Here is a 25,521-nt window from a genome sequence, read left to right as displayed (position 1 = left end):
ACAACGAGCACGTATGAGGAATATGAAATGTTGGGTTTACATATTCTTTAATAATACAAAGTTCAGAACCATTTATCCATTGAAGCTACACCAACACATAACTCATGCCAAATCAGACTTGTCAGTGCTGAAGCCTATGTCAGTTTTAAGTTCCTTTTGCACGTGTGTATATCTATATACATAATAACACGCACTCAAATGACAAGTCAAATTGTATGTATAATGACTGTTCAACTATGGCTTTATAACACCATATACCGCATAGGGACTGTATTGGTGTCAGACATTGGGCCTAGAGCAGATTATGTGTTAAAATGTCCACCCAAAAACTGTTTTCTCAGTGATGGATGTACCAACTCTTTAGTAGGCAGCATCAAAACTCTACACACTTGGTACAGTTATATGGTGCTCCACAACCTTCCCAGCTTCACTTTCAAGCGTCCAATTATAAAAAAAAAAAAAAAAAAACATACAATATGCTTTTTAAACTTATTTATTCAACAAATTGTTGAAGTATAACAAACTCTTAACATTAATTTGTTACAGAACAATTCAGGAAAAGACACTGCTGGACATGATATGATAAAGGAGACCTGCATAAAAGGCACTGTGATTTTTATTGCAGTTAGAATTCTTTATCTAGCAAACTTATCTCGTACTATTAGGTCAAGGAAAAGTTCAGGAACAATTTAACATTGCTGGATACTGTAAAATAAAGTTTCGAAATTGAAGGCACCTTGATTCTAACACCATATTACTTTCTAGAACATTAGTGCAGTCATGTACAAACCCAAGAGGCCAGATCTGGCTCAAGCTGCCACATTTTCTACCCAACAGAGAAAATCTAAGAAACGTGGACTATGAATTCGAATATTGTAATTACACGTGTATCAAATCTATTAGGCACAGCAAGATTATGTCATCACACATGAGATAGGTGATACATTATCTACTCTAATGTAAAAGCTGCGTAAACTTTATTCAGTCGATTCCAAAATGTGTTAAATTACACAACTGAACAAAATAATACCCTTACTATGTCTCATGTAGTTGAACTATATGAGCCACAGCTATATATGAACCTCCAGGTAAGCCTAGGACATTAGCTGTAACCAATATTGTCTACCAATGTGACAGCCTTCACAAAAAAAGTGAAAAGAATGACATACTGTATATAGATGGCAGAAGTTTCCCTCTTTTAAAGTGTGTCTAGACAAAACTGTATTCTTTGGTTTGGACAGAGTATGGAAGGGTTATAGTTCCTGTTAGGTTTTCACTGTTATCCATTAGAGAAATTTACCCTCACTTTCCTAACTTGCTAAGAATGCTTTATCATACAAGAAGTCTTCTACACATCTTCAAGACAGAAACAATTATTTTCCTTAGTGAATTAGGGGACTGGTAAAATAAAAGCCCTTTTCAGATTTTGCTTCTGTCTGAACCTCTGTTGCAGATGTTTAATTTCTGTATGGTGAAGCCAGTGCCAGTTGGACAGTAAGCAAGGGTCAAAATCTCCATCAGAGCCTTGAATAGCAGTGAAATTATTTTTGCATACAGTGGTGAAGGATTAGGAGTTGTAATCCTTCCCCACTGTATCCAAAAAAGGGGGGAAAAGGTTTTGGGCTTTGGCATTCACTTTAATGAGTGTTCATCAATGTGAATATTGTAACGCTATTGTATTTAAGCTCTCACTGGTCATGTACGATGTTGTCATTTCACAAATGCTTTATGAGTTTTATTTAGACTTTTAAACTTTTAGTACCTAAGATTTGCTTTGTAACAGCTCAAAAAAAACTTTTTTTCAATGCAAAACAAATGGTCTATATTAAACATTTGAATATGCAAGCTCAAACAAATACTAACATTTAGCAACTATAAGTAGTTTACAGATCATACAGTACAATGGTGTGATGGTACAAATGGCAGTTTTAAGCATGTATTGTTTAATTTAAAGAGTAAATTCCATGAAGAAAAACGCTTGTTGACCTTCTCAGGAGGCAAGTCCCATATTTCAAGTAGTTCTGTATAAGTATGCCAGGTATTCTTTGCCCCAGTAGCTTCACGTTTAACATTTCAGTTCTTGGAAAGACTGGATGTCAATGTAAAAAATCTGCGGTTTCTCAGTGGGTCCAGTTGGCTAAAAGAAAAAATAAGTAGTAAGCATTCTTGGGATTCACACAGATTCCAGGCAAAGGCAGTGCAGAATTCTGGGGAAGAAAAGAAAGTAGATACCCATTTTAATATTTTGCTTAACAGCAGGCTTTAGAAACAAGCCATTAATTCAACCTGAGCAGACACTAGATCAATTGTGTGGCTGATGCACAAAGCATACCAGGAAAGGATCAGGAGGGAACAAAAATCAAATGTAAAGAGAATATGCAAGCCCTAAATACACATGATATAATATCTGTATATGTTTATTCAGAGTGAGCATTCCTATTCCAATATTTTTTGGAATATTCTTGTTCATGATATTCAACATTTTTATAAAACAAAATTTAACCTATGTAGCTTTCCCATATGCTTTTAGCTGGGTTTTAGATCTTTACATGGTAAAGAGTTGGGTTAAACAAAAACCTACAGGGCACATTTTAATTGATACGGTCATGAAAGTATTTCCCATAATTGCCAATTCATTTCATTAGTTCCAAATGCATGTGTGACCAGAGATCATTAATGTTTTTGCTTTATACAACAAGTAGCAGGATTACCGTTAAGGTGATTTAAAAAAAAAAAAAAAGTTTGCCTTTACAAACAAACCTGTCTATACTTACCTGCTCTGTGCAAAGAGGCTGCGAACATCCTCTTTTTGGGTCCACTGCCAGAACTCCTGGCCCCTCCCCTTAGTCTAGTGCCTCCATGGGAAGCCACTTTCCACAGGGGGCACTCATGAGTGCTCGCACCTGAGCCCCGCTGCGTCCATTGACACAGACAGCAGGACTCCGCTCCTCATCACTGGCTTTGATTGACAGCACTGGGAGCCAATTGCTCCTGGTGCCCAGCAAAGCCAGCGAGACTCAGAAGTGAGGGGAGAAAACAGTTACAGATGTGCATGGCGCTGGCTCTATTGAGGGCTCAGGTAAGTAAAAAGGGGGTGAGGGGGGAATGCTGACAAACATTTTTTACCTTGATGCAAGAAATGCATTAAGGTAAAAAATGTTAAGTCTTTACAACTACTTTAAGGAAACATGGATCAAGTTAGAAAACAACAAAAAAATCAGGATACCAGTGTAGAAATGGGTAAATGTTAAAACCACTAAATAAGGTAACTAATTATATTAACAGGTTTCTCTTGTAGTAGTTGAGCAGCTATATGAAGTCTAGTGTCTGACGCGCTGAAAAATTGTCTTTGTATTCACTCTTCTACTATATTATTTGGGCAGAGCTCACACAACAAGAATCGAGAAAGGTCTCATTGCAGATCTTTTTTCCAATTGTATTGCTCCTTGACATACAGAGGAAGTGGCCACACAGGTCATATTTTTTTTTTGTTTTAGAACATTCACCGGAATCTGGATACTAGGGGCATATAGACTAGAAATAAACAATTATTAGACTACCTGACCAGTATAGTTGCAAACAGTGGTTAGATGTTGCCATATTCCAGTAAATCACTCAAAGGGGAACATCCAAATAAATTAGAATGTTGGGAACAATTCTTTAGGTAAACGTATAACTTAAAGATATCAGTTTTAATATCGCATATATATCACAAAACTGTTAAGGTTAGTGTATTAGTCCTGCTAAAAGACTGGACTCCCAGAGAATGCTGTGTATAGCAAAACTCATAGTAAAAGATGGAGGGCTTATTTTTGCCAGCATGTGTCATTACCTTCAACTTTCTGTGCTTGAACAATCATTTAGGCAGGTCTGAATACGATTTGTGCCTTAACTTTTTAGTATCATCACACTGATGCATCGGGCGTCAACTTCATTTGAGATAGCAAAAAAAGTGTGCCATAGTAATGACAGAGGGGACCTCCATCTCTGAATAATAAACTGAAATACTAAGATGGTAATCTGTGCTTCTGTCACCTATCCCAAGGCTTCAGCAGTATTTTTGATTCTCTTATAACCCTGGCATTCGTATGAGCACTCTAAGCTTATGACCAGTCAAATAATTTTTTTCCTAAAAAAGTTGGCTATCCATGGAAGCAACATTCATCTGTGTACACAATTCCATAGCAATCCAAATAAATTTTCAAAAGGTAGATTAAGTAGATCAGGCAGGTTATATCAGAGTCCTATTTTTGAATAATTTGCCGTTTTAGCCAGTTGAAAATTTTCAGGATTTCCTCTGGACATTTTCAGAAAAAAAAAAAAAAAGTAGGTGGCTCAGACATACTGTAAGAAATATTTGTAAAAACTGTACATATGCAATTCATTAAGGCAGGCACTTAAAGGAAATCTGATTCTACCTGAACAAACACATAAGCAATGCATTATGTTAAGAGGATTAGACATGCATCTAAAAATGTGAGAAATCAGGTGGACGTTTGGTATTACTGTGGTCCAGTATTGTACATATTCCTGTGAATTAATAAAAGGCCTGAAACAGTAACAACCAGGGCAGACAGATTCCAAAGCAGAGACCAGTATATAAGCCAAGAAATATTTAACTAAAACAATATGTAAACTGGGTCATTGATCACTTGGGAATCAAGGGAACTCCTCCGTTCACCAAAGCCAGTTAATATGTTAAAAATATGTCAAACTGCAGCCATGTAAAATGCAGGCCAGACAAATTCAGCTAAATTTCCCATTTGACTATTACAGTAAGCCGTTTCCAAAAATGAACAAAGAACAGATATAGTACAACGCAGGTGTGGAAAAAATGCTTTGGATCTAAGCGTTACAATTTGTTGAAGCTACTGTGATCATTTAAGTGCAAATGACAATGATTATGTGCAAAGTACAGTAACACAAAACAGTTTAGTGATCTTTAATGATTACATACGATTGTCTTCTGAGGTATACTGCAGGTTACAAAATGCACTACCTTATTAACCAGTTGCCGACCAACCGCTGCCATTATACTGCGGCAGGTCTGCATGATCCCGCAGACCGTCGTAGCTATACTTCGGCTCGCGGGATCGGGACAGCATGTGGCAGGGGTGCCGATGCTTGTGGCCGAAGGTCGCAATGACCACCGGCCATAAGCGATCGTGGGCACGAGACGCAGAACAGGGACGTGTGTGTGTAAAAAACACACATCTCTGTTCTGTGAGGAGTGACAGATCATGAAAAGGAAGCCCTCAATGGTGACTCCAGTTTGTCAACTGGGTGTTTCAAGCCTTGTGCGTTACAAGTTGAAATCAGGTTTTTTGCTAGAAAATTACTTAGGACCCCCAAATATACATGTATACATACACACACACACACGTGTGCGTTCACACTTTTTTTTTCCAGACACCCTAGAGCAGTGATGGCGAACCTTGGCACACCAGATGTTTTGGAACTACTTTTCCCATGATGCTCATGCACTCTGCAGTGTAGTTGAGCCTCATGGGAAATGCAGTTCCAAAACATCTGGGGTGGCCAATGTTTGCCATCACTGCCCTAGAGAATAAAATGGCGGTCTTTGCAATACTTAATGTCACACCGTATTTGCGCAGCGCTCTTACAAATGCAATTTTTTGGAAAAAATAACATTTTGAAAAAAAAAAAGAAAAAAAACAGTAAGCCCAATTTTATTTGTATATTATGAAAGATAATGTTACGCTTAGTAAATTGATACCAAACATGTCATGCTTCAAAATTGCATCCACTCGTGGAATGGCAACAAACTTTGACACTTAATCTCCATAGGCAAAGTTTAAAAAAATTCTACAGGTTACCAGTTTTGAGTTACAAAGGTGGTCTTTTACTAATGATCATGGAGATACCTCACATGTGATCTAAACACTGTTTACATACGTGGGCGCGACTTACGTATGCGTTTACACGGTCCCTGAGCGAATCATCTCGGTAAGAGTCAGGATCAAAAGCCTCTGTGACTGAGTGGCATATCCCAACTGGACATCTTCTGGCCCAGATTGCTCAGAAGCAGACTCATCTACTATAACCTCCACAGAACCCTTGGTATTTAGCTCTTCCCCCTGCATGAACCCATTCCTGCTCCTGGAGGGTCAAGGGGAGGGAGATCTGTCACGCTTCTTGCCACCCTGCGAGATGGAGGCAATCATGCCAGCAATCCTGTTCTCTAACCCGGCTAGATCCGAGGACAGACAATCTCTGGTGATAAAGCAACAGAGTTGACAGTAGGCACCATTTCAGACAGGCGCGGCAGCTCAGATTGCCCGGAAGCCTTTGGTCTTTCAGGGGATACAACACTAGGGTTTCGACTAGGCTCCTCAGGAGCTACTGACACAGATGTGCCCTTCCCTGTAGTGTTAGTCCCACTCTTCTTTGAAGACCTTGCAAGCCACAAAAAGGGAGTACCTGGGTTTAGCATTTACACACCCCAGAATGGAGACCCTTTAATAGGTCTCACCAAGCCTATGCAACAATCCTGCTAAGCATCTTAGCCTGCCAATCAACACCTAATCACTAACGTGACCCAGGTAAGAAGAAATGAACTGCTGAAAATGACCGATTCAGAGCCTGCTCTGTGTCCCACAGCTGTTCCCTGAAAGCACCGCATGTCTGCCATACTCAGCTTAAATAAGCAGTATGTGCACCGGAACGTTCCGCACATGTGTGCACATGCATGTGCACAGTCCTGGCAAATCTTCACACGCCAAGATTAGGCTACAGCCTTTCCATGTTTTAGGGTCCACTCCCTTGGACCTGTACAGCATCCTGGAGGAATGTCTTAGCTCTCGGGTGTCCAGGATTCCACTACGCAGGGTCCAGTGCCCGAGGGTTGCGTTACAGGCAAAACCTTGCAGGATCCATGCGTCTTCTTTGTGAGGCTTGGGTACCATTTATTTAAGCATAAAAGCTTTTCTTCAAATGGATCAGATCGATCAATCCCTTGATTCGTTATAAGAACCATTCTGGGACTCAAGATCTGGAGCTCTAGAGAGCTCAAACAAATTTGCCCATCTGCCTCGCAGACTGGTAAAAAAAAAACCAAAAAATAAAAATAAAAAAACTGAAGTACTTCCTGCATGGGAGGGGTTATATAGGGGTGGACTTCCTATCAAAGACTGTCTACCTAGTAGGTAATGAAGTATATAGTTAGTCTGTAAAAGTGTGATGTTATACAGTGTTTTGCAAAAAATTCTGCACTATTCAACCCTAGGTAATAATACGCAAATTAATGCCTATGTTCAATAAAAAAAAAATATTACATAACAAATAACTTTCAGTACACCTGATAATAAGCAGGTCTGAAGGGGAAGTACCTGCCTTCGATTAACCCCATCTTAACCCTCTACAATATATATATATATATATATATATATATATATATATATATATATATATATATATATATATATATATATATATATATATATATATAGCCATTTCCCTCTCACTACGCAATTAATATTTTAAAGCACATGTCCATTATCATATCATCATATCTAACCATTACCATAAAAAGAAAAGCAATTGGGAAAGTTCCTCTTTAGGTACAACATTTTTTCAGTAGGCCCCGAGGTAGAAATGCGTGGCTCCTACATAGACCATCTTTATCTCCCAACATCTGCTGAATGCAGAAGAAAATTATATGGAGTACGACAAACACATGATTCACTGAAATGAAGTCTAAATGAATTAACTCATCAGGAGGATAAACACTGTTCGCCTTGTGACACAGTCATGAGGACTCTATGTTACATAAATCGTATAAGTAAATAGAAGAATAATAGCTGCTACTCATTGTTTCAGCCTTAAAAATTAGGCTCACATTGGCAACCATGTGAAACTTGCATTTGAAGTCATAAGTATAGCAGAGGCTTCCAATGTCAATCTGAAGCTAGAGACACAAGATTAGACTTGTCTTCTTATTACAGTAGAACCATTGGCCTCATGTATAAAGATCCTAATAAAAGTAGAAGTGCCACTCACAAAAAACAATGTCCATCTGCTATATCTATAAGGCTGGCAAGAACAAGGAAGGTGAATATTGAGTGCTTGCAATAAACAAAATATATTTATTTAAACGGTTAGTACAATCTTCTGTATGCAGAAGCTGTTGAGCGTCTGACTCTTTTCCACCTTTTAAGCAACAGGGAGTTCTCCATTACTCTGGTTCATTCAGATACAATTAAAGTGCATCTAAAACCAAAATGATTTTTGTTTTGAAAAGAGTGGTGAGGAGTTCGTCCTTTGCCAGGTTTTTTGTTTGCTGTCTGTATACTCATATGGGATGCCACCAGGACTCCGGGAGGAAAAAATTAAAAAGGAGAAGTCAAGTCAAAGCTTGTTTGGCTGTACTTCTCTTGTGGATTACAGGAGTGCAGTTCATTCTGCATTCCGGTGACCTGGTTTCAGCTGACAGCAGGCTAAAGCTGACACCACAGAGCCGGTCCAGGCTGGTGAAAGATCATGACGATATGGTTGGGATCCACCCAGTCTAGCCCGGGACCTGGCTGAGCCTCTCAGCGAGCTACAGAGAGCATGGGCCAGCTGGGGGTGAGGTAGAGCATACAGCAGTGGTGGACAGTCTCAGCTCACTGAGAACTTAACAATTAAATGTATTTGATTGCTCAGTTCTAGTCTTAGAGCTGGCAGGAAAGAGATGGAACATTGGATTTAAGCTGCATGCGCCTACTGTATGCAAGTAGGATTAAAAAAAAAAAAAAAAAAAACCCATACAGAACAGGAATAGAGGAAGAATCTTTCAATTAGGACAACTGCCTAAAGGGGATTTCCTAACTTTGATGGGATTTACTTTTACCTCCTACTGTGTGAAGTAAAGGTAAATCTCTCCAATTAAACATAGGATACATGTCAGGGCTTTAACCAATCTCTACTCTATCAAAAATCAAGAGTAAAAAGTCTTAGCTTTAGATATATTTTAACCACCTTAATATCACAACATTGAAAACAAAGAGGCAGTTGGTGGACTCAGTCAAGTAACACTGTTCCCACTGATCAAAAGAAGATACATTGACCAAGAAAAGAACAAAGCAGCAATGGGGCATATTGACTATAAAGGGGGCACACAGACCAGTGTTGGTGGAAAGACATCATGACCTTCAACAGTTGAAGGGCATTTACCACTGACCACCAACATTTAAAGACAGACACCCCACTTACACCCCCATAAGGAGGCACTAACCCTTGACCACTGAAATCTGCAAACTTGTTCTGTGAATTACATAGCACTGAACCATACACTGATGCACAATATATGCTATGTCCTAAGCTAAAACAATTTTGGGGGCGTCTGTACTGTCCTGGCATTTTAGAGCCTCAAAAAATACAATAGGCAGTCAGAACATCAGTTTGTTTTCTTGAATTTGTATCTTTTTTTCCTTTATATAGTAAAACAATAGACTGAGTAACTCATCAAGTTTGCCCATTTTTATTTATTTTTTATACAGGTTTGTATTTTTTTGTATAGATCTATGTTTGACCCAAGCATGTCTGCAGCCACTTACTGTTGACTGACTCACTACCTCTACTGGAAGTTTATTCCAAACTACTATCCTTTCAGTAAAGTAAAACTTTCTAAGATTAGTTTTGAACTTTCCTCAAGTTAGTTTATAGGTCATGTTCCTGTATCTTTGATATTGGTTTCATATTTGGTTTCAATCATTTCTCTTTTCCCTTCTTCCCTCCAGACTGTACATATTAAGTTCCTGAAGTCGCTCTTGATAGGTTTTATCCCCCAGAACTTTCTCCATTTTTGTTACCTGTCTCTGAACTTGTTCTATCTTATAAATATATTTTTGTAAGTAAGGTCTCTACAACCGGACACAGTATTCTAAAGAAGGTCTTATAAAGATCCATACAGGGGAATCAGAACCTCCTTGCAACATGCTGTTAAAGCGGTAGTAAACCCGCACATTTTTTTTTTTTTTTTTAAACCTGCAAAGCAAAAGGCATAATGAGCTAGTATGCACCGCATACTAGCTCATTATGAAATACTTACCTTAGAACGAGGCCCCGACATCTGGCCCGATCCACGCCGAGGGAGCTGACATGCTCCCTCGGCGTTTCTTCCGGGTATCGCGGCTCCGACGCTGTGAGTGGCCGGAGCCGCGATATCGTCACTCCCGCGCTTGCGCGCAGGAGATTTCAGTCCGGCCGCTCGGCTGCTGCCGGATTTTGACGGCGAGAAACCCCTTGTGCGCATGCGCCGCTGCAGTCAGCGGCGCATACCGAGGGGAATATCTCCTAAACCGTACAGGTTTAGGAGATATTTTTTTTACCTACAGGTAAGCCTTATTATAGGCTTTCCTGTAGGTAAAAGTTAAAAATGTGGGTATACAACCACTTTAATACAGATGCCAACTAGGAAAGCTTGGCAATTACTAAATTACTCAACAAAATATCAGCATTGGTTCGTTTTCATTGTATAAGAATACAAGCAATGAAATCACTGACTTACTTAATTTTAAATTTTTAGGGTTATATGTTATATTTCTCTAGCAAGTAGCGTATTAATGTAAAGAAAAGTTGGTTGCTTTTATATCCAAGTAAAATTGGAAAGATTAGAGCGATTTACCACACTGCTAAGTTTTAGAGGCTTTTCAATTGCAAAAACGTGTTTTCGCCTTTTTCAGACTAGAAGTCACTACATGGTATTGAGGGAGCATAAGATACAGGGGTGTGGGGAAAAAAACATTTTATATCTCAAGAGCTTTATGCATGTATGCCTATTAAAACACTGCTAAACAACCAGATGTAACAAAGGCCTAGTCCTACTGTTAAAAAGTGAAAGTTTTGTAAGTAGATCACAAGCAACTTGTCACTTTTTATGATTTCCAATTGCACGGTTTAAATCAAAAACATTAGAAAATGTCAGCAGGTAATGAAAGTAGCATTGTGCAGCTAGCAAAAGGGGGAAATAAAGCAGGCATCAACAATTTAGTATCAATTTCAACGTATTTCCTTTTTGAACAAGGGCATGAAGGACAATGTATATATAAAAAAAAAAAAAGCTTATCCATATGAACCCTACAGGGGACAGATGCCCCTCCATTGAATAATAAAAGGTTCACCTCCCACTTATACAAAGAAGCAGATTGATGGAGAGACCACAGAGTCTATCGTGAGAACAATGGTCCTTCTCTATAGAATGTGGGCAGCATACATTTTTTGCCTTTTTTTTTAAAAGAAAAATAAAAACTGTAGAACTTTGCACACGTTTGTGGCATACGAAATGTATTTAGAGGCTTGAAACTAAAAGTTTGGTTGGGCTTTAAAGAGTTATGCATCCTTCAGGGCATAACTGTGGTTATTGATTCTCATGAATAGTTACTACATATGGAGACAATGCCCCTCTATTGTCAGAATTAAAACTTCACAGAATGCTGGGTGAACCTACAGGATCAGATAAAGCATTCCACTGGCAGGTGACGGGGCATTTAATCAAACTGCAAAAAAAGTGTGTCATCACTGAATATTGTTTGAAATGTTGTGTAACCCCTGCAAAAACTGTTCAGTGTGAAAAGGGCAAGACGGTTCTTTCTTTGATATAGATAAATGAAAGGGGACATATGGTGTTAATCTAAATGGTATTCAAAGCTGCTCTGTATATAAAACTGGTGAGGTTTTGTCATGTCATACTGAATTAGATATGAACTAGGATACACCAAGTTCAAGCGTGGATTTCTTTAACATAGGATTTCTTCACACTAATTGCCGAGGAAAATGATCCATCTTCCTGTGCAGGCTAATGCTAAACTGTATTCTGGCTTCAGGGGCAGCACATAGGGGTTGATTTACTAAAGGCAAATCCACTGTGCACTTGGAAGTGCAGTCATGTAGATCTGAAGGGAAGATCTGAGGGGTAAAGCAAGGAGCATGTTTCTTCCTTTGCTTGCATGTCCCCCTCAGATCTACAGCGACTGCACTTCCAAGTGCACTTGGAAGTGCACAGCGGATTTTCCTTTTGTAAATAACCCCCCATTGTGTTTTAAAATGCAATGCATAGGTGGATGGAGAAACTGAGACTTCACAGCTTTAGTCCACTGCAGAAAAAATGTATACAGCATGTATTTTTCTGCACTGTACCGGGGCACTTTTTTTCTAGCCAAAACAGGGCACATAGAAATAGTTTTTAATGCAGAAAAACGCAGGTTTCTGCAGTATGAATGAGCCTTAAAGGATTTCTGTTGTAAAACAGAAAGGAGAAATCCTTACTAAAAAATATAGGTAAAGTGGTTGTAAACCTCAGACATGAAATATGAACAAAGCATATCCTTGATTTACTAAAACTCGAGGGTGAAATCTGGTGCAGCTCTGCATAGATATCAATCAGCTTCCATGGTTTATTGTCAAAGATGAATTGAACAAGCTGAATTTAGAAGCCAATTGGCTACCATGCACAGCTGTACCAGATTTTAGTAAATTAACCCCTAAGCCCCAATTCACACCTGTGCGACTTGTCACGCAATTCGACAGTTCCAAATCACATGACGCACCCTATTGTCAGCAGTGGAACCGTTCAAATCGGTGCAACTTTGAGGTGCTGCACAGATTTGAATGGTTCCTGCACTTTTATTTTTGCCAATTTCAGGTACAACTTGCATAGACATCTATGCATGAAGTGGCATCAAAGTAGCACCTGATATTGCACTGACCTGCTTCTTTGAAACCATGCTACGTCAAGTGAAGTAGCAAAATTTCCATGTAGCATAAATGCGAACCAGGGCCAAGTGTAATTTCTGTCTGCTGCCTCGATTCTCTGCTGTCAGCATGAATAGCCTCAGCATGAAAAAGTAAGTGACAGGAAGGGATCTCCAGCTCTGCTCCTGTGTGCAGTGAGAAGGAGGGTGCATCCTTTCCCTCCAATCAGGTGCCAGAAACCTCCTTACTGAGCTCTGCAGTGTGTAATTTCAGCTCTCCGCCCCCTTTTTACTCACAGGTCACACCAGCTTTATAAATTGTAGAGTTTGAACAGATGTAGAGAAGGGAAGACTGAAGACTGAAGATAATCAGGTTCAACTTAAGGGAATTTATTTAATCTTTGTGTATCAACCAAAGCCAGTCACTTCACTAGCTATATGCAAGGGTTTACAATAACTAAGTCTTGGGGTATATTTATAAAGCTGCGGATGTGACATTTACCAAAAATACAATACAGGTAAATCAATCACTAATTTAAAACACAATAACCCAGAAAATATACCTGCAGTGACTAACATGCACTCCTTTGCAAAAATACCTCTGGCTTTTGTGGTTTTAAAGGTCTAACCAATGTAAGCAGAACTGGTAAAACACCAGGACCATTTTGGCGAATTATCAGTAGCTGTCAATCGGAAATTGGCAATGCAAAGTAAAGAATCCCATCATGTAGAGTAAGTATAAGCATAAGCCTGAATTACTGTAAAGAGATCATAAGTACAGCTGCTGAACACAGCATTCTTCTAGAAGGTGGCAGAGGTCAGTCCCTCCGACAGGCATTAGGGGAAAACCCTGGAAATATGGTACAGGCACAGTGCTACTGTTAGGTTCAATTCACTGAGCTATGTACGACCATGATTTTTACAGGAAGAGCTGAAATTAAAACAGTCATATGCCTGAAAACTATTTTTATGGCACAGAATGCATGGATTATAGCTTGGTATTATACATCAGATAATAGTGTCTGGGTAAAACAGACAGACATAGCTCCAGGAAAACTTATCTAGCCACTTAGCACTAATGTTCAGGGAAGCACCACACGGTTAACACATAAGAAACCCACCACTGCAAAATTCATCTTGTCTCCATCACAAATTGCCAACAATGTTAATGAACCTGACAACTTAGAAGTTTTATTGTACTTTTTCCCCAGAAGTGAAAATGCACACAGTAAAATGGAAAAAATTCCTCAGATTATAGTAGCTGGTACTTTAGTGACATGATATATGCAGGGATTCATGAAATGGCTTCTACAGACAGATTTGATGCCATTGCAATCGGTTATGAAAAGACACAAAGCAATTCTTTAGCTCATTTTAGACAAAAATCTTTAAATGCTGTGGAAACAGCTAAATATTAACTGGAGTTATATATCCCCCCCCCCCCAAGAGGTTTCCATTGCTAGTATATTCAGCTGAAAAGAATCAAGGCACAACAACAAACAGTCCGCAAGACTTTCAACAGAAAAATATATCAAATATTAAAAGGAAATTCAATTTTGCAGATGCTAATATAAACAGACTTAGCCAAGGCCAGTTTCACACTACCTGCAAAGGAAAAACTGAATTTTTTTATTAAATACTTGGAAAATTACAATATTTGATAGGAAATTTTCAGTGTTTCTGACAGACTCCATGGAAGCATACGTGTGGGAAATAACTCTCTGTACACACCCAGGTGGGCAAAACTTTAAGCAAAGAAAGTTTAACACTGTCAACCGACAGTACTTGTAAACCAAATGTAACTGAAGATAGGGCAGCTGGTTCAACACAGTAATGGGACATAAACGTGTTCATAGAAGACCAGGAAGCCAACCTGCAAATTACTTTGGGAGCTACAGGACACAAAGCTGCCCTAGATGTAGACCCACGCCTGGTCAAGTGAGCAGACACTACCTTCAAAGGAGCCAAGCCCTTGGCTCTGTGAGCCTGTTGGATGACCTAGGCAATTCATGTTATGTAAATAAGGACAGCACAAGCTATTACTGTACAGAGGCCATGTTCAGCACAAGCTATTACTGTACAGAAGCCATGTTCATTGAATAACCAGCAGGAACAGGAAACGCCGCGCAGGAAGCGAGTACAAAAGAGATGCACTATAGAGTTGCACTCAAAGAAACATCCTCCGCAATCGCCCTAGATGAGGCACATTTTCTGTGCTTTCTGGCAAAAGAAAGAACAGGAATTCTGAAGCTTGAAGGAAGCTGTATCTTGTAGATATGATTTTAAAATATATGAGCGATTCCTAAAATTGAAGGCAAGCACTGCTAAAAGTCAAATCAGGTTTCCCTATTCACTAGAAATGCACTTTAACCAACCAAGCCACAGCTCTCCAATGCAAGTTAGAACTCTAAGGTTGGCTGAACAATTTCTTGGTGCACACAAAGAGTGACGCACCTTTGGGAATTGAGTAAGCATAGGTAGCAGCATTGGTCGACTGGAAAGAATGTAAGAAAGTTCTCCATGACCAGTGAACAAATCTCTAAGGCGTTTTCTGCCAACATGATTACAGAGAAAAGGCAAACTTGACAGGGAGGCCTCTAATGGAGGCAGCCCTAGAACACTCCGCTCCAATTCCCAAGGGGGAGAGAAGAACAAGAGGAAGACTCCATTGGAAAAACTCTTCTTATGCCAAGGTCTGAGCCTAGCTGCTTCCTTGAATTTTTGTACAGGAAAGATACCTAGACTGGAAAACACCTGTGAAGGCCGATAAAGCTGACGCTTGAACTCAGAGGGAGCTGACCAATCGAGTCAAAATCCGACTGGAGGAAGCCTAGAATATCTAAAACTTCTAGATCACCACATGATCTGTCAGCAGCAGACATGTATTGAACAACTTTGACCAGATACTCCAGTCAACTTTGTCTGCGTTCACTCTTCTAGTATTGGAGAGGGGAGATGACTCTGGAAGAGCAGCTGAGGACCTCCAATCTCAAGAACCAGAACCAACCACAACCTCTATTTAGAGTCTTCATAGAAAACCAGAGGTTGATCAGGACTGGAAGAAATGCATATGTACTACCGCATTTCCCATAATCCATCAGGGCATCTGCACCTGAAAACATCCACATGTGGAGACCATTCATTGTGGACTGATGATGCCAGAGCGTGCTGACGAAACACGTAGGATGGCTTGCACCATTACTTCCGCCGTTTGGAACGCTAACGGTGTTTCTAACACATGGATGTTTAAAGCTGCTATAGAGACTTGTTTTTAACTCAATTTTAAACCACTTTTTGAATAAAATTACGATATATTTCACCATGGTAGCCCTTTTTCTTTTTTTCCCACTAATCCTTGGACATTTGTTTGGATCAATGCTGTGGTCATGAAAACTTCCACACTGAGGTCCTGATGGATACATAGGAGAATACTTCAAAACATTCAAGAACAGCCTCTCACCCCACCTAACCCATATTTTCAACACTGCAGCTGCCTCTTCCTTCTCATCAGAAATGTTGAGAGCACTTGTAACCACACTGCCTAAGCCATGGAAGGAACTGTCGCTTCCACAGAATTTCAGGCCGATATCATTACTTAATAATGACCTGAAACTATATGCCAAACTGATTTCACTAAGGCTGATAAACATACTTCCACAGCTAATACATACGGACCAATCCAGACTTGCAAAAGGACGTCAAACCACTGATGCCACAAGACACCCAATATTATCCACTCTGCAAATTTAAAGGGGACGCCTTCTCTGCTTCTAGCCTTGGATGCAGTGAAGACATTCGATTGGATACATTGGGGTTACCTTGCCAAGGTATTGGAGACGTTTGGATTCCAAGGCACCATATTGTCTGCAATTATGCCATTATATTCCAGGCCCTCTGCCCAGGTTTACACATCAGGGGCACTCTCCACTCCATTTAACATTGCTAATGGTAGTTGCCAGGGGTGTCTACTTTCACCATTCATTTTCAACCTTCTAGTGGAACCCCTGGTGGGTTAGATACGTAACCACCCTCAAATCACAGGACATAGGTTTAGAAACTAAACACACACCATCAGTTTATTTGCTGACAATGCTATAATAATGATCACAGACGTAGAGACCCCATTAGCCTCAATACATCAAACACTCAAAATGTTTAACAGTATATCCTCCTACAAAGTAAATGACACCAAGTCATGCATCCTTGGCATCAGAATACCTCCTAAAACTAAACACAGAATAGAACAATTATACCCATACACATGGAACAACACTGGTATAAATTACTTAGGCATCACCTTAACACCTAAGACAGAAGAACTGTTCAAAGCAAATGACTCCATATTCTTAAGACAAACTACACTCCAAACTCCAAGATCAAACAAAAACAGAATTATCCTGGTGCAGGAGACTTGCAGTCTTTAGAACCATCCCTATCCCAGTACCCAACACTTTATTAAAGTCCAAGCTACGATCAACAGATATCTCTGGCAGGGAAGGAGGGCAAGGTGCGCATTCTCCAAACTAATCAATACTAGGAGGGCCGGGGAGTGGGACTGTTGGTGATTAAAGACTACTACATTGCCTCAATACTAGCACAAAATAAAACATGGTTCCCCCAAAGCCCTAATACCAGATGGAAAGAATTGGAAAATATACAACTTAAAGGGGGCGATATTTACCATTTTCTTCTCACTAGCCAACAATACACCCCTAGATTTTCTCCCACGATCACATCATCACTTTATGCGTGGAGAGCTTTGTTAAATACTCCATAACCTCCACACTATCAATGTCCATCTATAGCCTGACACACAATACCTGACCTAAATGTCTCAAGCTGGGTAGAAAGGGGATAGAAAAAAAATTTACGCTATAACGATTGGTCCTACTCCAAAAACCTTCAGGTCCTTACAGATAGAATACAACCTAGCTAAAGCCGCGTACACACGGGCGGACTGTCTGGCCTACTTAGTCCGCCGAAACACATTTCAGCGGACAGTCCGCTCGCGTGTGGGCTTCAGCTGACTTTTTCAGCGTGCAGTCTGGCGGACTAAGTATTTCGGAATTTCCGTAATACTGTCCGTCGGACTCGCATTTCGGCGGACAATCCGCCCGTGTGTGCCAGTCCGCCGTACTTTTGAAATGAGCGGACTTTTCCCGGCCGGCCAGGAAAGGGGGGCGAGCGAGCGCCCCCCCCCCCCCTCCTGAGCCGTACCCACCCCAAAGCACCTTGTCCCCATGTTGATGAGGACAAGGTCCTCTTCCCGACAACCCTGGCCGTTGGTTGTCGGGGTCTGCGGGCGGGGGGCTTATCGGAATCCGGGAGCCCCCTTTAATAAGGGGGCCCCCGGATACCGGCCCCCCACCTTATGTGAATGAGTATGGGGTACAATGTACCCCTACCCATTCACCTGTAAAATAAAAGTACAAAAAAAAACACAACACACGAGATAAAATACTTTATTGCACAGCTCCGGGGGTCTTCCGTCTTCGGGGGTCTTCTCGCCGGACTCCTCCGCTATCTTCTTGTAGCTCTTTTGCTAGCGGAGGAGTCCGGCTTTCTTCCTCGCCGCCGTCCTCTTCTCCCGACTTCGGGGGTCTTGTCCCCCTCTTCGGTTCTTCTGCCGGGCCACCGCGCCTTCTTATAGCTCTTTTACAGGCGGTGGCCCGGTCTTCTGTCGCCGCCGCCTTCCGTTCTTCTTCTTCTCCAGGAGATGTTGCCTCGACGATCTCTCCGGCCGGAATGCCAGGGACGCACTGCGCGGCCACTTATATAGGGACAATGGGGCAGTGTCACATGGCTTTATGTCACATGGGTTGGTGTCACATGGTGACACCGCCCCCTTACGATGTCATAGTCCCCATGTGACATCAACCCATGTGACCAACCCATGTGACATAAAGCCATGTGACACCTCCCCTTGTCCCTATATAAGTGGCCGCGCAGTGCGTCCCTGGCATTCCGGCTGGAGAGATCGTCGAGGCAACATCTCCTGAAGAAGAAGAAGAACGGAAGGCGGCGGCGACAGAAGACCGGGCCACCGCCTGTAAAAGAGCTATAAGAAGGCGCGGTGGCCCGGCAGAAGAACCGTAGAGGGGGACAAGACCCCCGAAGTCGGGAGAAGAGGCCGGCAGCGAGGAAGAAAGCCGGACTCCTCCGCTAGCAAAAGAGCTACAAGAAGATAGCGGAGGAGTCCGGCGAGAAGACCCCCGAAGACGGAAGACCCCCGGAGCTGTGCAATAAAGTATTTTATCTCGCGTGTTGTGTTTTTTTTTTGTACTTTTATTTTACAGGTGAATGGGTAGGGGTACATTGTACCCCATACTCATTCACATAGGGTGGGGGGCCGGTATCCGGGGGCCCCCTTATTAAAGGGGGCTCCCGGATTCCGATAAGCCCCCCGCCCGCAGACCCCGACAACCAATGGCCAGGGTTGTCGGCAAGAGGCCCTTGTCCTCATCAACATGGGGAGAAGGTGCTTTGGGGTGGGGGGGGGGCCGCTCAGGAGGGGGGGCGCTCGCTCGCCCCCCTTTCCTGGCTGGCCGGGTAGCGTGCTCGGACAAGGGTCTGTTGTGGACTTGGGGGGGACCCCCACGCCGATTTTTTTCGGCGTTGGGGTTCCCCTTCAAGTCCATACCAGGCGGCGGGGCCAGCGACGTCTCCTTCGCGGGCCCCGCCTACCTGGAGACGCGCTCGAAATGAGCGGACTTTCCTCCGCGTGTGTGGGCGAGTCCGTTCATTTCAAAAGTAGGGCGGATAGTATGGCGGACTTAGTACGCCGTATTAGTCCGCTCAAAAAGTGGTGTGTGTGGTCAAGTCCGTTCATTCGAAAGTATGACGGACTGTCCGTCGGATTGTCTGATGGACTAAGTTGGCCAGACAGTCCGCCCCGTGTGTACGTGGCTTAATTCAGAATATTACACATACCATAGAATTACACAGCTACTACACTCCAACCTGAAAACAAATATTGAGATGTCATGGAGAGTACTCAACTACTATACAAACCCTACCATTAAGATTAAGGGTATATCGTTGTTCTATAATATACTATAAAATAAAGATATACCCTTAAAAACTCATATGATTGCCTGGGAGAAGGCCTTGGATACCTCTTACTCCCTGGAGCAATGGAGAAAGGCACTACACATCACATACGCTGCAACAAAGAGTGTAAACTTATGGTAATTATCGCAGAAAATCCTCCTCAGATGGTATCCGACACCCCATAGAATAGCTAAATTCTCACCACAAAGTTCCAATACTTGCTGGAGGAACTGTGGTGCTGTGGGAACATTGTACCATATACTCTGGTCTTGCCCCACTATTATCTCCTTTTGGAAAGCAGTCTATGGCGTAATCTCACAAGTATTAAATATTAAAGTACCCATGTCATCGGGAAATGCAATCTTATTCTTAGATATAGACTTAATTCCACCAGAATATAGGACTATAGCTGTGCACATTCTTTTAAACGTACGTTTAACAATACGCCATTGGGGAGATCAACAAACCCCGTCTCTTCATGAAGTAATCAATACAACTAACACTCACGCAACGTACGAGATGTTATATGCATCGACGCCCAAAAAATATGGGAAAAATGGGTAAATTGGTACACAATGAAACATAAGACCTACATGTGTTACTTAGAAACCATACTGTATTAAAGTTTTTCTTTTCCCTTTTTTTCCCCCTTCTAAATTTATTTTATACTTTCATATTTTATATTTCTTATCCTTTTCTTTTTTTGAATACCAGTATCTATCTTTTATATTACGTAATTCAGCACTCGACGTTATACAACGATAAAAACAATGTAACAACCCTCAAAGAGGGTTGGGGGGGTCAATGTTCCCCTCCTGGGCGCAGTAAGTTTTTTTTTCATAACTTTCTTCCGTTTTTTTAGCTCGCGCATGGTTAAAAAAATTTTCATTGATTTTTTCTTCATTTATTCTCCATTTACAACAAGCTGCTCTCATTGTCACTATTATTGAATATTTGATTTACCATTTGCACAGGTTTGGGGTGGTTCATTATTGCCACACATCTTTATACGCTTTCTTTACCTCACCAAGAGGCAAAATCCATGGAAACGAATCAGGATGGAGGACCTCTGATGGTCCATGCATGTCTCGAAAGGACCACTTTGACGTTCCAATTGTCTGTCGCTTCTTGAATTCCGAATGAAAGCTTTAGCATACTTCTGAGGGGATATTAGGTCCCTTTACCAGCTCTACCTAAAATCTTGACCTGGTCTGTAAAAATGTGCGATCCTCGGATGCTCTGAACTTTGTTCACTAGACTGTCCTCTTCTGGCCTAGCCAGCGCTGGTCCTGAGGTAGGACCCCAACTTGCCAGCTGTGGCCAGGGTTACAGTGCTATCCAGCTTGCCAAAAGATAAAGCTCTCTAAAAAGGAATGCTACATTGCGCCTCTTAGAGGCTGGAACAGCAAGCCCAGGCCCCAGCCATAACACGCAATTTGCTGTAACTGAAGAGAGCATAACCAATGCCGCTATGCGGCTGATGTTATTTGGAGCCTTATGGAAACCAACACCAGATGCGAAACTGACCTACAGAGTTTCTAAAAATGCTCCTGTATACTTTGTCCACATTCTCCATCCACATTTCCATCCTTTTAGATATGGCCACAAGAGCCCAGGCCGACTTTCGGGCTATTCACTGCATTTTCCAAGGTATAGCGACATGCTTGCTTGCCTCATCCATTTAGAGAGGCATCCTTTAGATGCTTCACATTATTATCTTGGAATGGATAGGGCTTGGCCATCTTACTCAAAATGGAGGGATGTCTTGCAACCATGCCCACTTATCCAAAATTATGTCCCCTAGTTTTAAGAATGAGAATTTAGAACACTCTCTCTACGGCTATGTCTCCAAGTTGTGCGATTCAGACTGCGACCCCGATCCAACTTTACAGTCTCTGGATCAAAGTTGCATCAAAAGTCGCACCAAAAGTCACATCAAAGTAGCGTAGGAACCCCTCAAGTCACTGCAACTCTAAGTTGCATAGATTGGGTGCCATTGAACTCAATGGGCTGTGACCAGACAAGTGATACAATGTGTCCAAAGTCGCATGACAAGTTGCACTAGTGGAAATGGAGCCCAAAAGGTGCTTACAGAACTTCCTCTTGCTTTGCAGAGACTCTACCTTGGTTGGGACAGTTCCAGTTCTCTCTTTTCATCCTAGTGGGAGAACACACCACAATGGCTGTTGGACTTCATGTGCGGCTTGTATCCCACTCGTTAAGGGATTATTGTGCCACGTGCCTCACTAGGGATTCCATTTGCTGGAAAACACCACCGCCTGGGCTTAGTATGGATCACACAGAGACTTGCACTCTGGGACTGGAGTCCCGCATCCCCAGCAGGCTCCCTCCTTGGAGCAGCTGACATAGCGGTGGGTGCATACAGGAGGATTCAGAGCTTCTGCTATTAAGGCTGGAGTTTGATGGTGATCTATGACAAATACATCTGAAGAACAATGTTGTGACCTAATAAGGTCTACCAGCTTGTGCCGTATATTGTCAACCTAACATAGAAAGGCTCAGAAAAGCAAAAAATATGATAGAAAGGAAATGGTTAAAGAACTCAGAGTACCCAGGTCAGCAAGGAAAAGAAAGGGTTAAACTCACCCACTCATACCTGCTACACCAGGGCTGGCCACACAGCGGGGCAGCGATACATCCGCAGTGTGAAACTACACAGAAAGACCGAACTTGCACAGGTGATCAAATCATAGCAGAATCAATCAGACAGAATACAAGGCTGTTAATGCAGACCATATCCTGTGATGATTGCACACAGCACTTAGGGAAACTGCTGCAAGCTGCCTACAGAGAAATCTCTACATTAACAGTACTGACCGCCAATTGAATTTCTCTACTGAAATGATGCCACCACTGCCCGCAGTGCCCATGCACTGGGTACCTGGGCAGGAGCAAATGCGCTCCAGCTGCCATAGACTGGAAGACATTAGAGCCAGAGAAGAAACAGATAAACAAACACATAAACTGCTGCCATGGAATATGTAATATAAAGATAAGGCCACCCGCTAACAGCTGGGTTATCTGGCCATTGCACCTCTTGCCTGCCAATGGCCAGGCTTTAGCTCTTCCAGCGCCTCCTTCTCTTGCCCACTCCATACCCTGGTAATAGAAAGGCTTATCAGAGTATCTTCTGTTTAGCTCGCTCCATACCCTAATAGTCAGGGCTTATCGGAGTGTCACGACCTCTCTTCCCAGTCGCCACCAGCCGGTCTTGATCGCAGAGAAAAAAAACTTTAGGTAGATGAAAAACCAAACTGGTCCTCAAGTGGAGGACAAAATGGAACACGGGCGCTGGCCTGGAGCAAACATTGATGGGAGAGGGGTCCGAAAGGGGAGGAGTGGAGGCAGGGTTAACCCACACATATGCTGACATAGAGTGTCAGGAAACCTAGTTTTTCGCTGCAGGTAGTAATTGTGCTATCAGGCTTTGGTAGGAGTAGTGTTTTTACCACGCAAGGCATCGTTTTCCCCTGTTTTTTTCTGAACTTTAAAGGAATGTCACAATGTGACAAGCTATACATTTCCATGCACTGCAAGGTGACACAGAGAGCTGTGGAGTGGTGCAGACAAATACAGAAATGTTTTAGTTTTTTCACACCGCCCTGCAGCTGATAGCTGTGTGGACGTTTGAACAGGGCACACAGAAAACCAGCTGATCGCTCAATGTAAAGGAAACATGGCAGCAATTAAAAATCATGAAGAAAAAAATCGTCAAAGTTGTGGGCATGTTCTGTAAATTAAATGATGCAGATCCTCAAACAATCCATGTTAATTCCAAGTTGTGAGGAAACAAAACAAAACACAAAAAATGCCAAGGGGGTGAATACTTTTGCACTTTTGGAATGAAAACCCCCTTCCTTTTGCTGGTGATCCCTCTAGTGATGCACCCCAGAATTCCATTTACTTTCCCTACTGCCTGGTCACACAGTTTGCTCATTTGGCAACAAACCGAAGAAAAGTACTCCCAAATCTTTTTCCTTTTAGTTTTGGCCAGCATTGTATCCCCAATACTGTACTCTATCAGAATATGTTTAATCCCCAAGTGCATTGTTTTGCATTTGGAAACGTTGAGTTGCAACTTTCACTGCTTTGACCAATCTTACAGTGATGCCAAATCATGTTTCATGTTACAAACAGCTTAACCACTTTCAGACCGGACCATTTTGCTCGCTTAAGACCAGAGCACTTTTGCGATTCGGCACTGCGCCACTTTGACAATTGCACGGTTGTGCGACGTGGCTCCCAAACAAAATGTATGTCTTTTTTTCCCCACAAATAGAGCTTTCTTTTGGTGGTATTTGATCACCTGTTATTTTTTGCACTATAAACAAAAAAAAGAGCGACAATTTTGAAGAAAAAAAAAAAAAGAGCATCAGACTTTTGTCCGAAGGGAGTGAACCTGGATTTTGTCTTTCATACTAACGGCAAACAATTGTCGGCCAACAAACACGAACATAGTGATGTACTTTCTTGGAATTTCAGCTCTTGAGCACCACCCTTTTGGCACCTTCTGCTAATGTCATGCTTGGTGAGCATTGATTCCGAGCATACGTATTTGTACTTTGGACTTGTGTGTCGGACCTGTGTACACATGATACAAAAATCTGACAACAGACCGTTATCCGCTGAAAATTTACTAGCCTGCTATACATTTGTTGGCGGAAAGTTGGACAACAATTGTCTGATGGAGTGTACTTAGTCTCATCACACAATTCCCTGCCAAAAATATGATCGTGTGTACGAGGCTTAAGAGCCACAATGCGTGCTTAAGTGTATGGAGTTAGTTTGGTCCAGGATGCTCTTGCAGCCCCAGGGGAAGGTGAGCATTTTGTCATTAAAATGTTGGGAACCTGGGTCACTGTTCTGAGGTGTACAAGGTTGGAATATGTCTCTCTCATATTTAAAGCAATTAGTAAATCTTCTACATAAATCATATACAAAATCTTGAAATTCATTGCTGCTTTAAAGGGCAACTCAATGCTAATGTAGAAATTGGGGTTTTGTGAATCACAGAAGAGAGGATTGTAGCCTGCACTTATGAATCTCACTGATCCTCCTACATGTCAGCCCAGGACAAGCCAATTCTAAAATCATCAACAATTTGGCAAAATTGAGAAGTACGTGAAACCATAAAGAAAAGATACGTTTAATCTATGCACTTAATGTACCCTCTATCACATACAGTATACATTAATGTGGAGGATTCCTCTAATTTTCCAGACTACAAAAACTATTTTTCCCATTTAAAAACACAGTAAATTACGTAACCGCTTGCCGACCAGTCACAGTCATACTGCACTGCGGGGGAACTGATGCGCTTGGCCGCAATGACTGCCGGGCAGGCACGAGAGCCAGAACAGGGACGTGTGTGTGTAAACACACACATCCCTGTTCTGTGAGGAGAGGAGAGACAGATCGTGTGTCCCTACTAGCTAGGAAAAACGATCAGTCTTCTTCGCTCGTCAGTTCCTTCCCTCTACAGTTAGAACACACACTGAGGGAACAGTTAACCCCTTGATCGCCCCCTAGTCTTAACGCCTTCCATGCCAGTGCCATTTACACAGTAAATCGGTGCATTTTTTATAGCACTGATTGGTGTATAAATGTCAATGGTCTTCAAAAATATGTCAAGTGTGTGCGATCTGTCCTCCACAATGTGGCAGTCCCAAAAAAATCGTAGATCTCTACCATTACTAGTAAAAAAAAAAAAAATAATAAAAAAAATCTTTCCCATGGTTTGTAGACACTAACTTTTGCG

The 25,521-nt window shown here is 41.8% G+C and overlaps 1 protein-coding gene across 2 annotated transcripts in view; it reads right to left on the bottom strand.

The window, feature by feature from the left end:
* Positions 1 to 477: 477 nt before the first annotated feature.
* MTHFD1L (methylenetetrahydrofolate dehydrogenase (NADP+ dependent) 1 like) overlaps positions 478 to 25,521 on the bottom strand; it is a 377,119-nt gene continuing 352,075 nt past the window's right edge. Inside the window, exon 28 of one of the 2 annotated variants that reach the window (XM_077486370.1) lies at positions 478 to 2,207. The gene's annotated coding sequence lies outside the window, so the exon portion shown is untranslated. The remainder of the gene's footprint in view (positions 2,208 to 25,521) is intronic. The other variant, XM_077486371.1, reaches the window with a different exon arrangement.

This window comes from Lithobates pipiens, unplaced genomic scaffold, assembly GCF_037356315.1.
Source record: "Lithobates pipiens isolate NorthernLeopardFrog02 unplaced genomic scaffold, aLitPip1_a1.2 Scaffold_18, whole genome shotgun sequence".
Taxonomy (NCBI): domain Eukaryota; kingdom Metazoa; phylum Chordata; class Amphibia; order Anura; family Ranidae; genus Lithobates; species Lithobates pipiens.
This window is presented reverse-complemented; position numbering and strand designations above follow the sequence as displayed.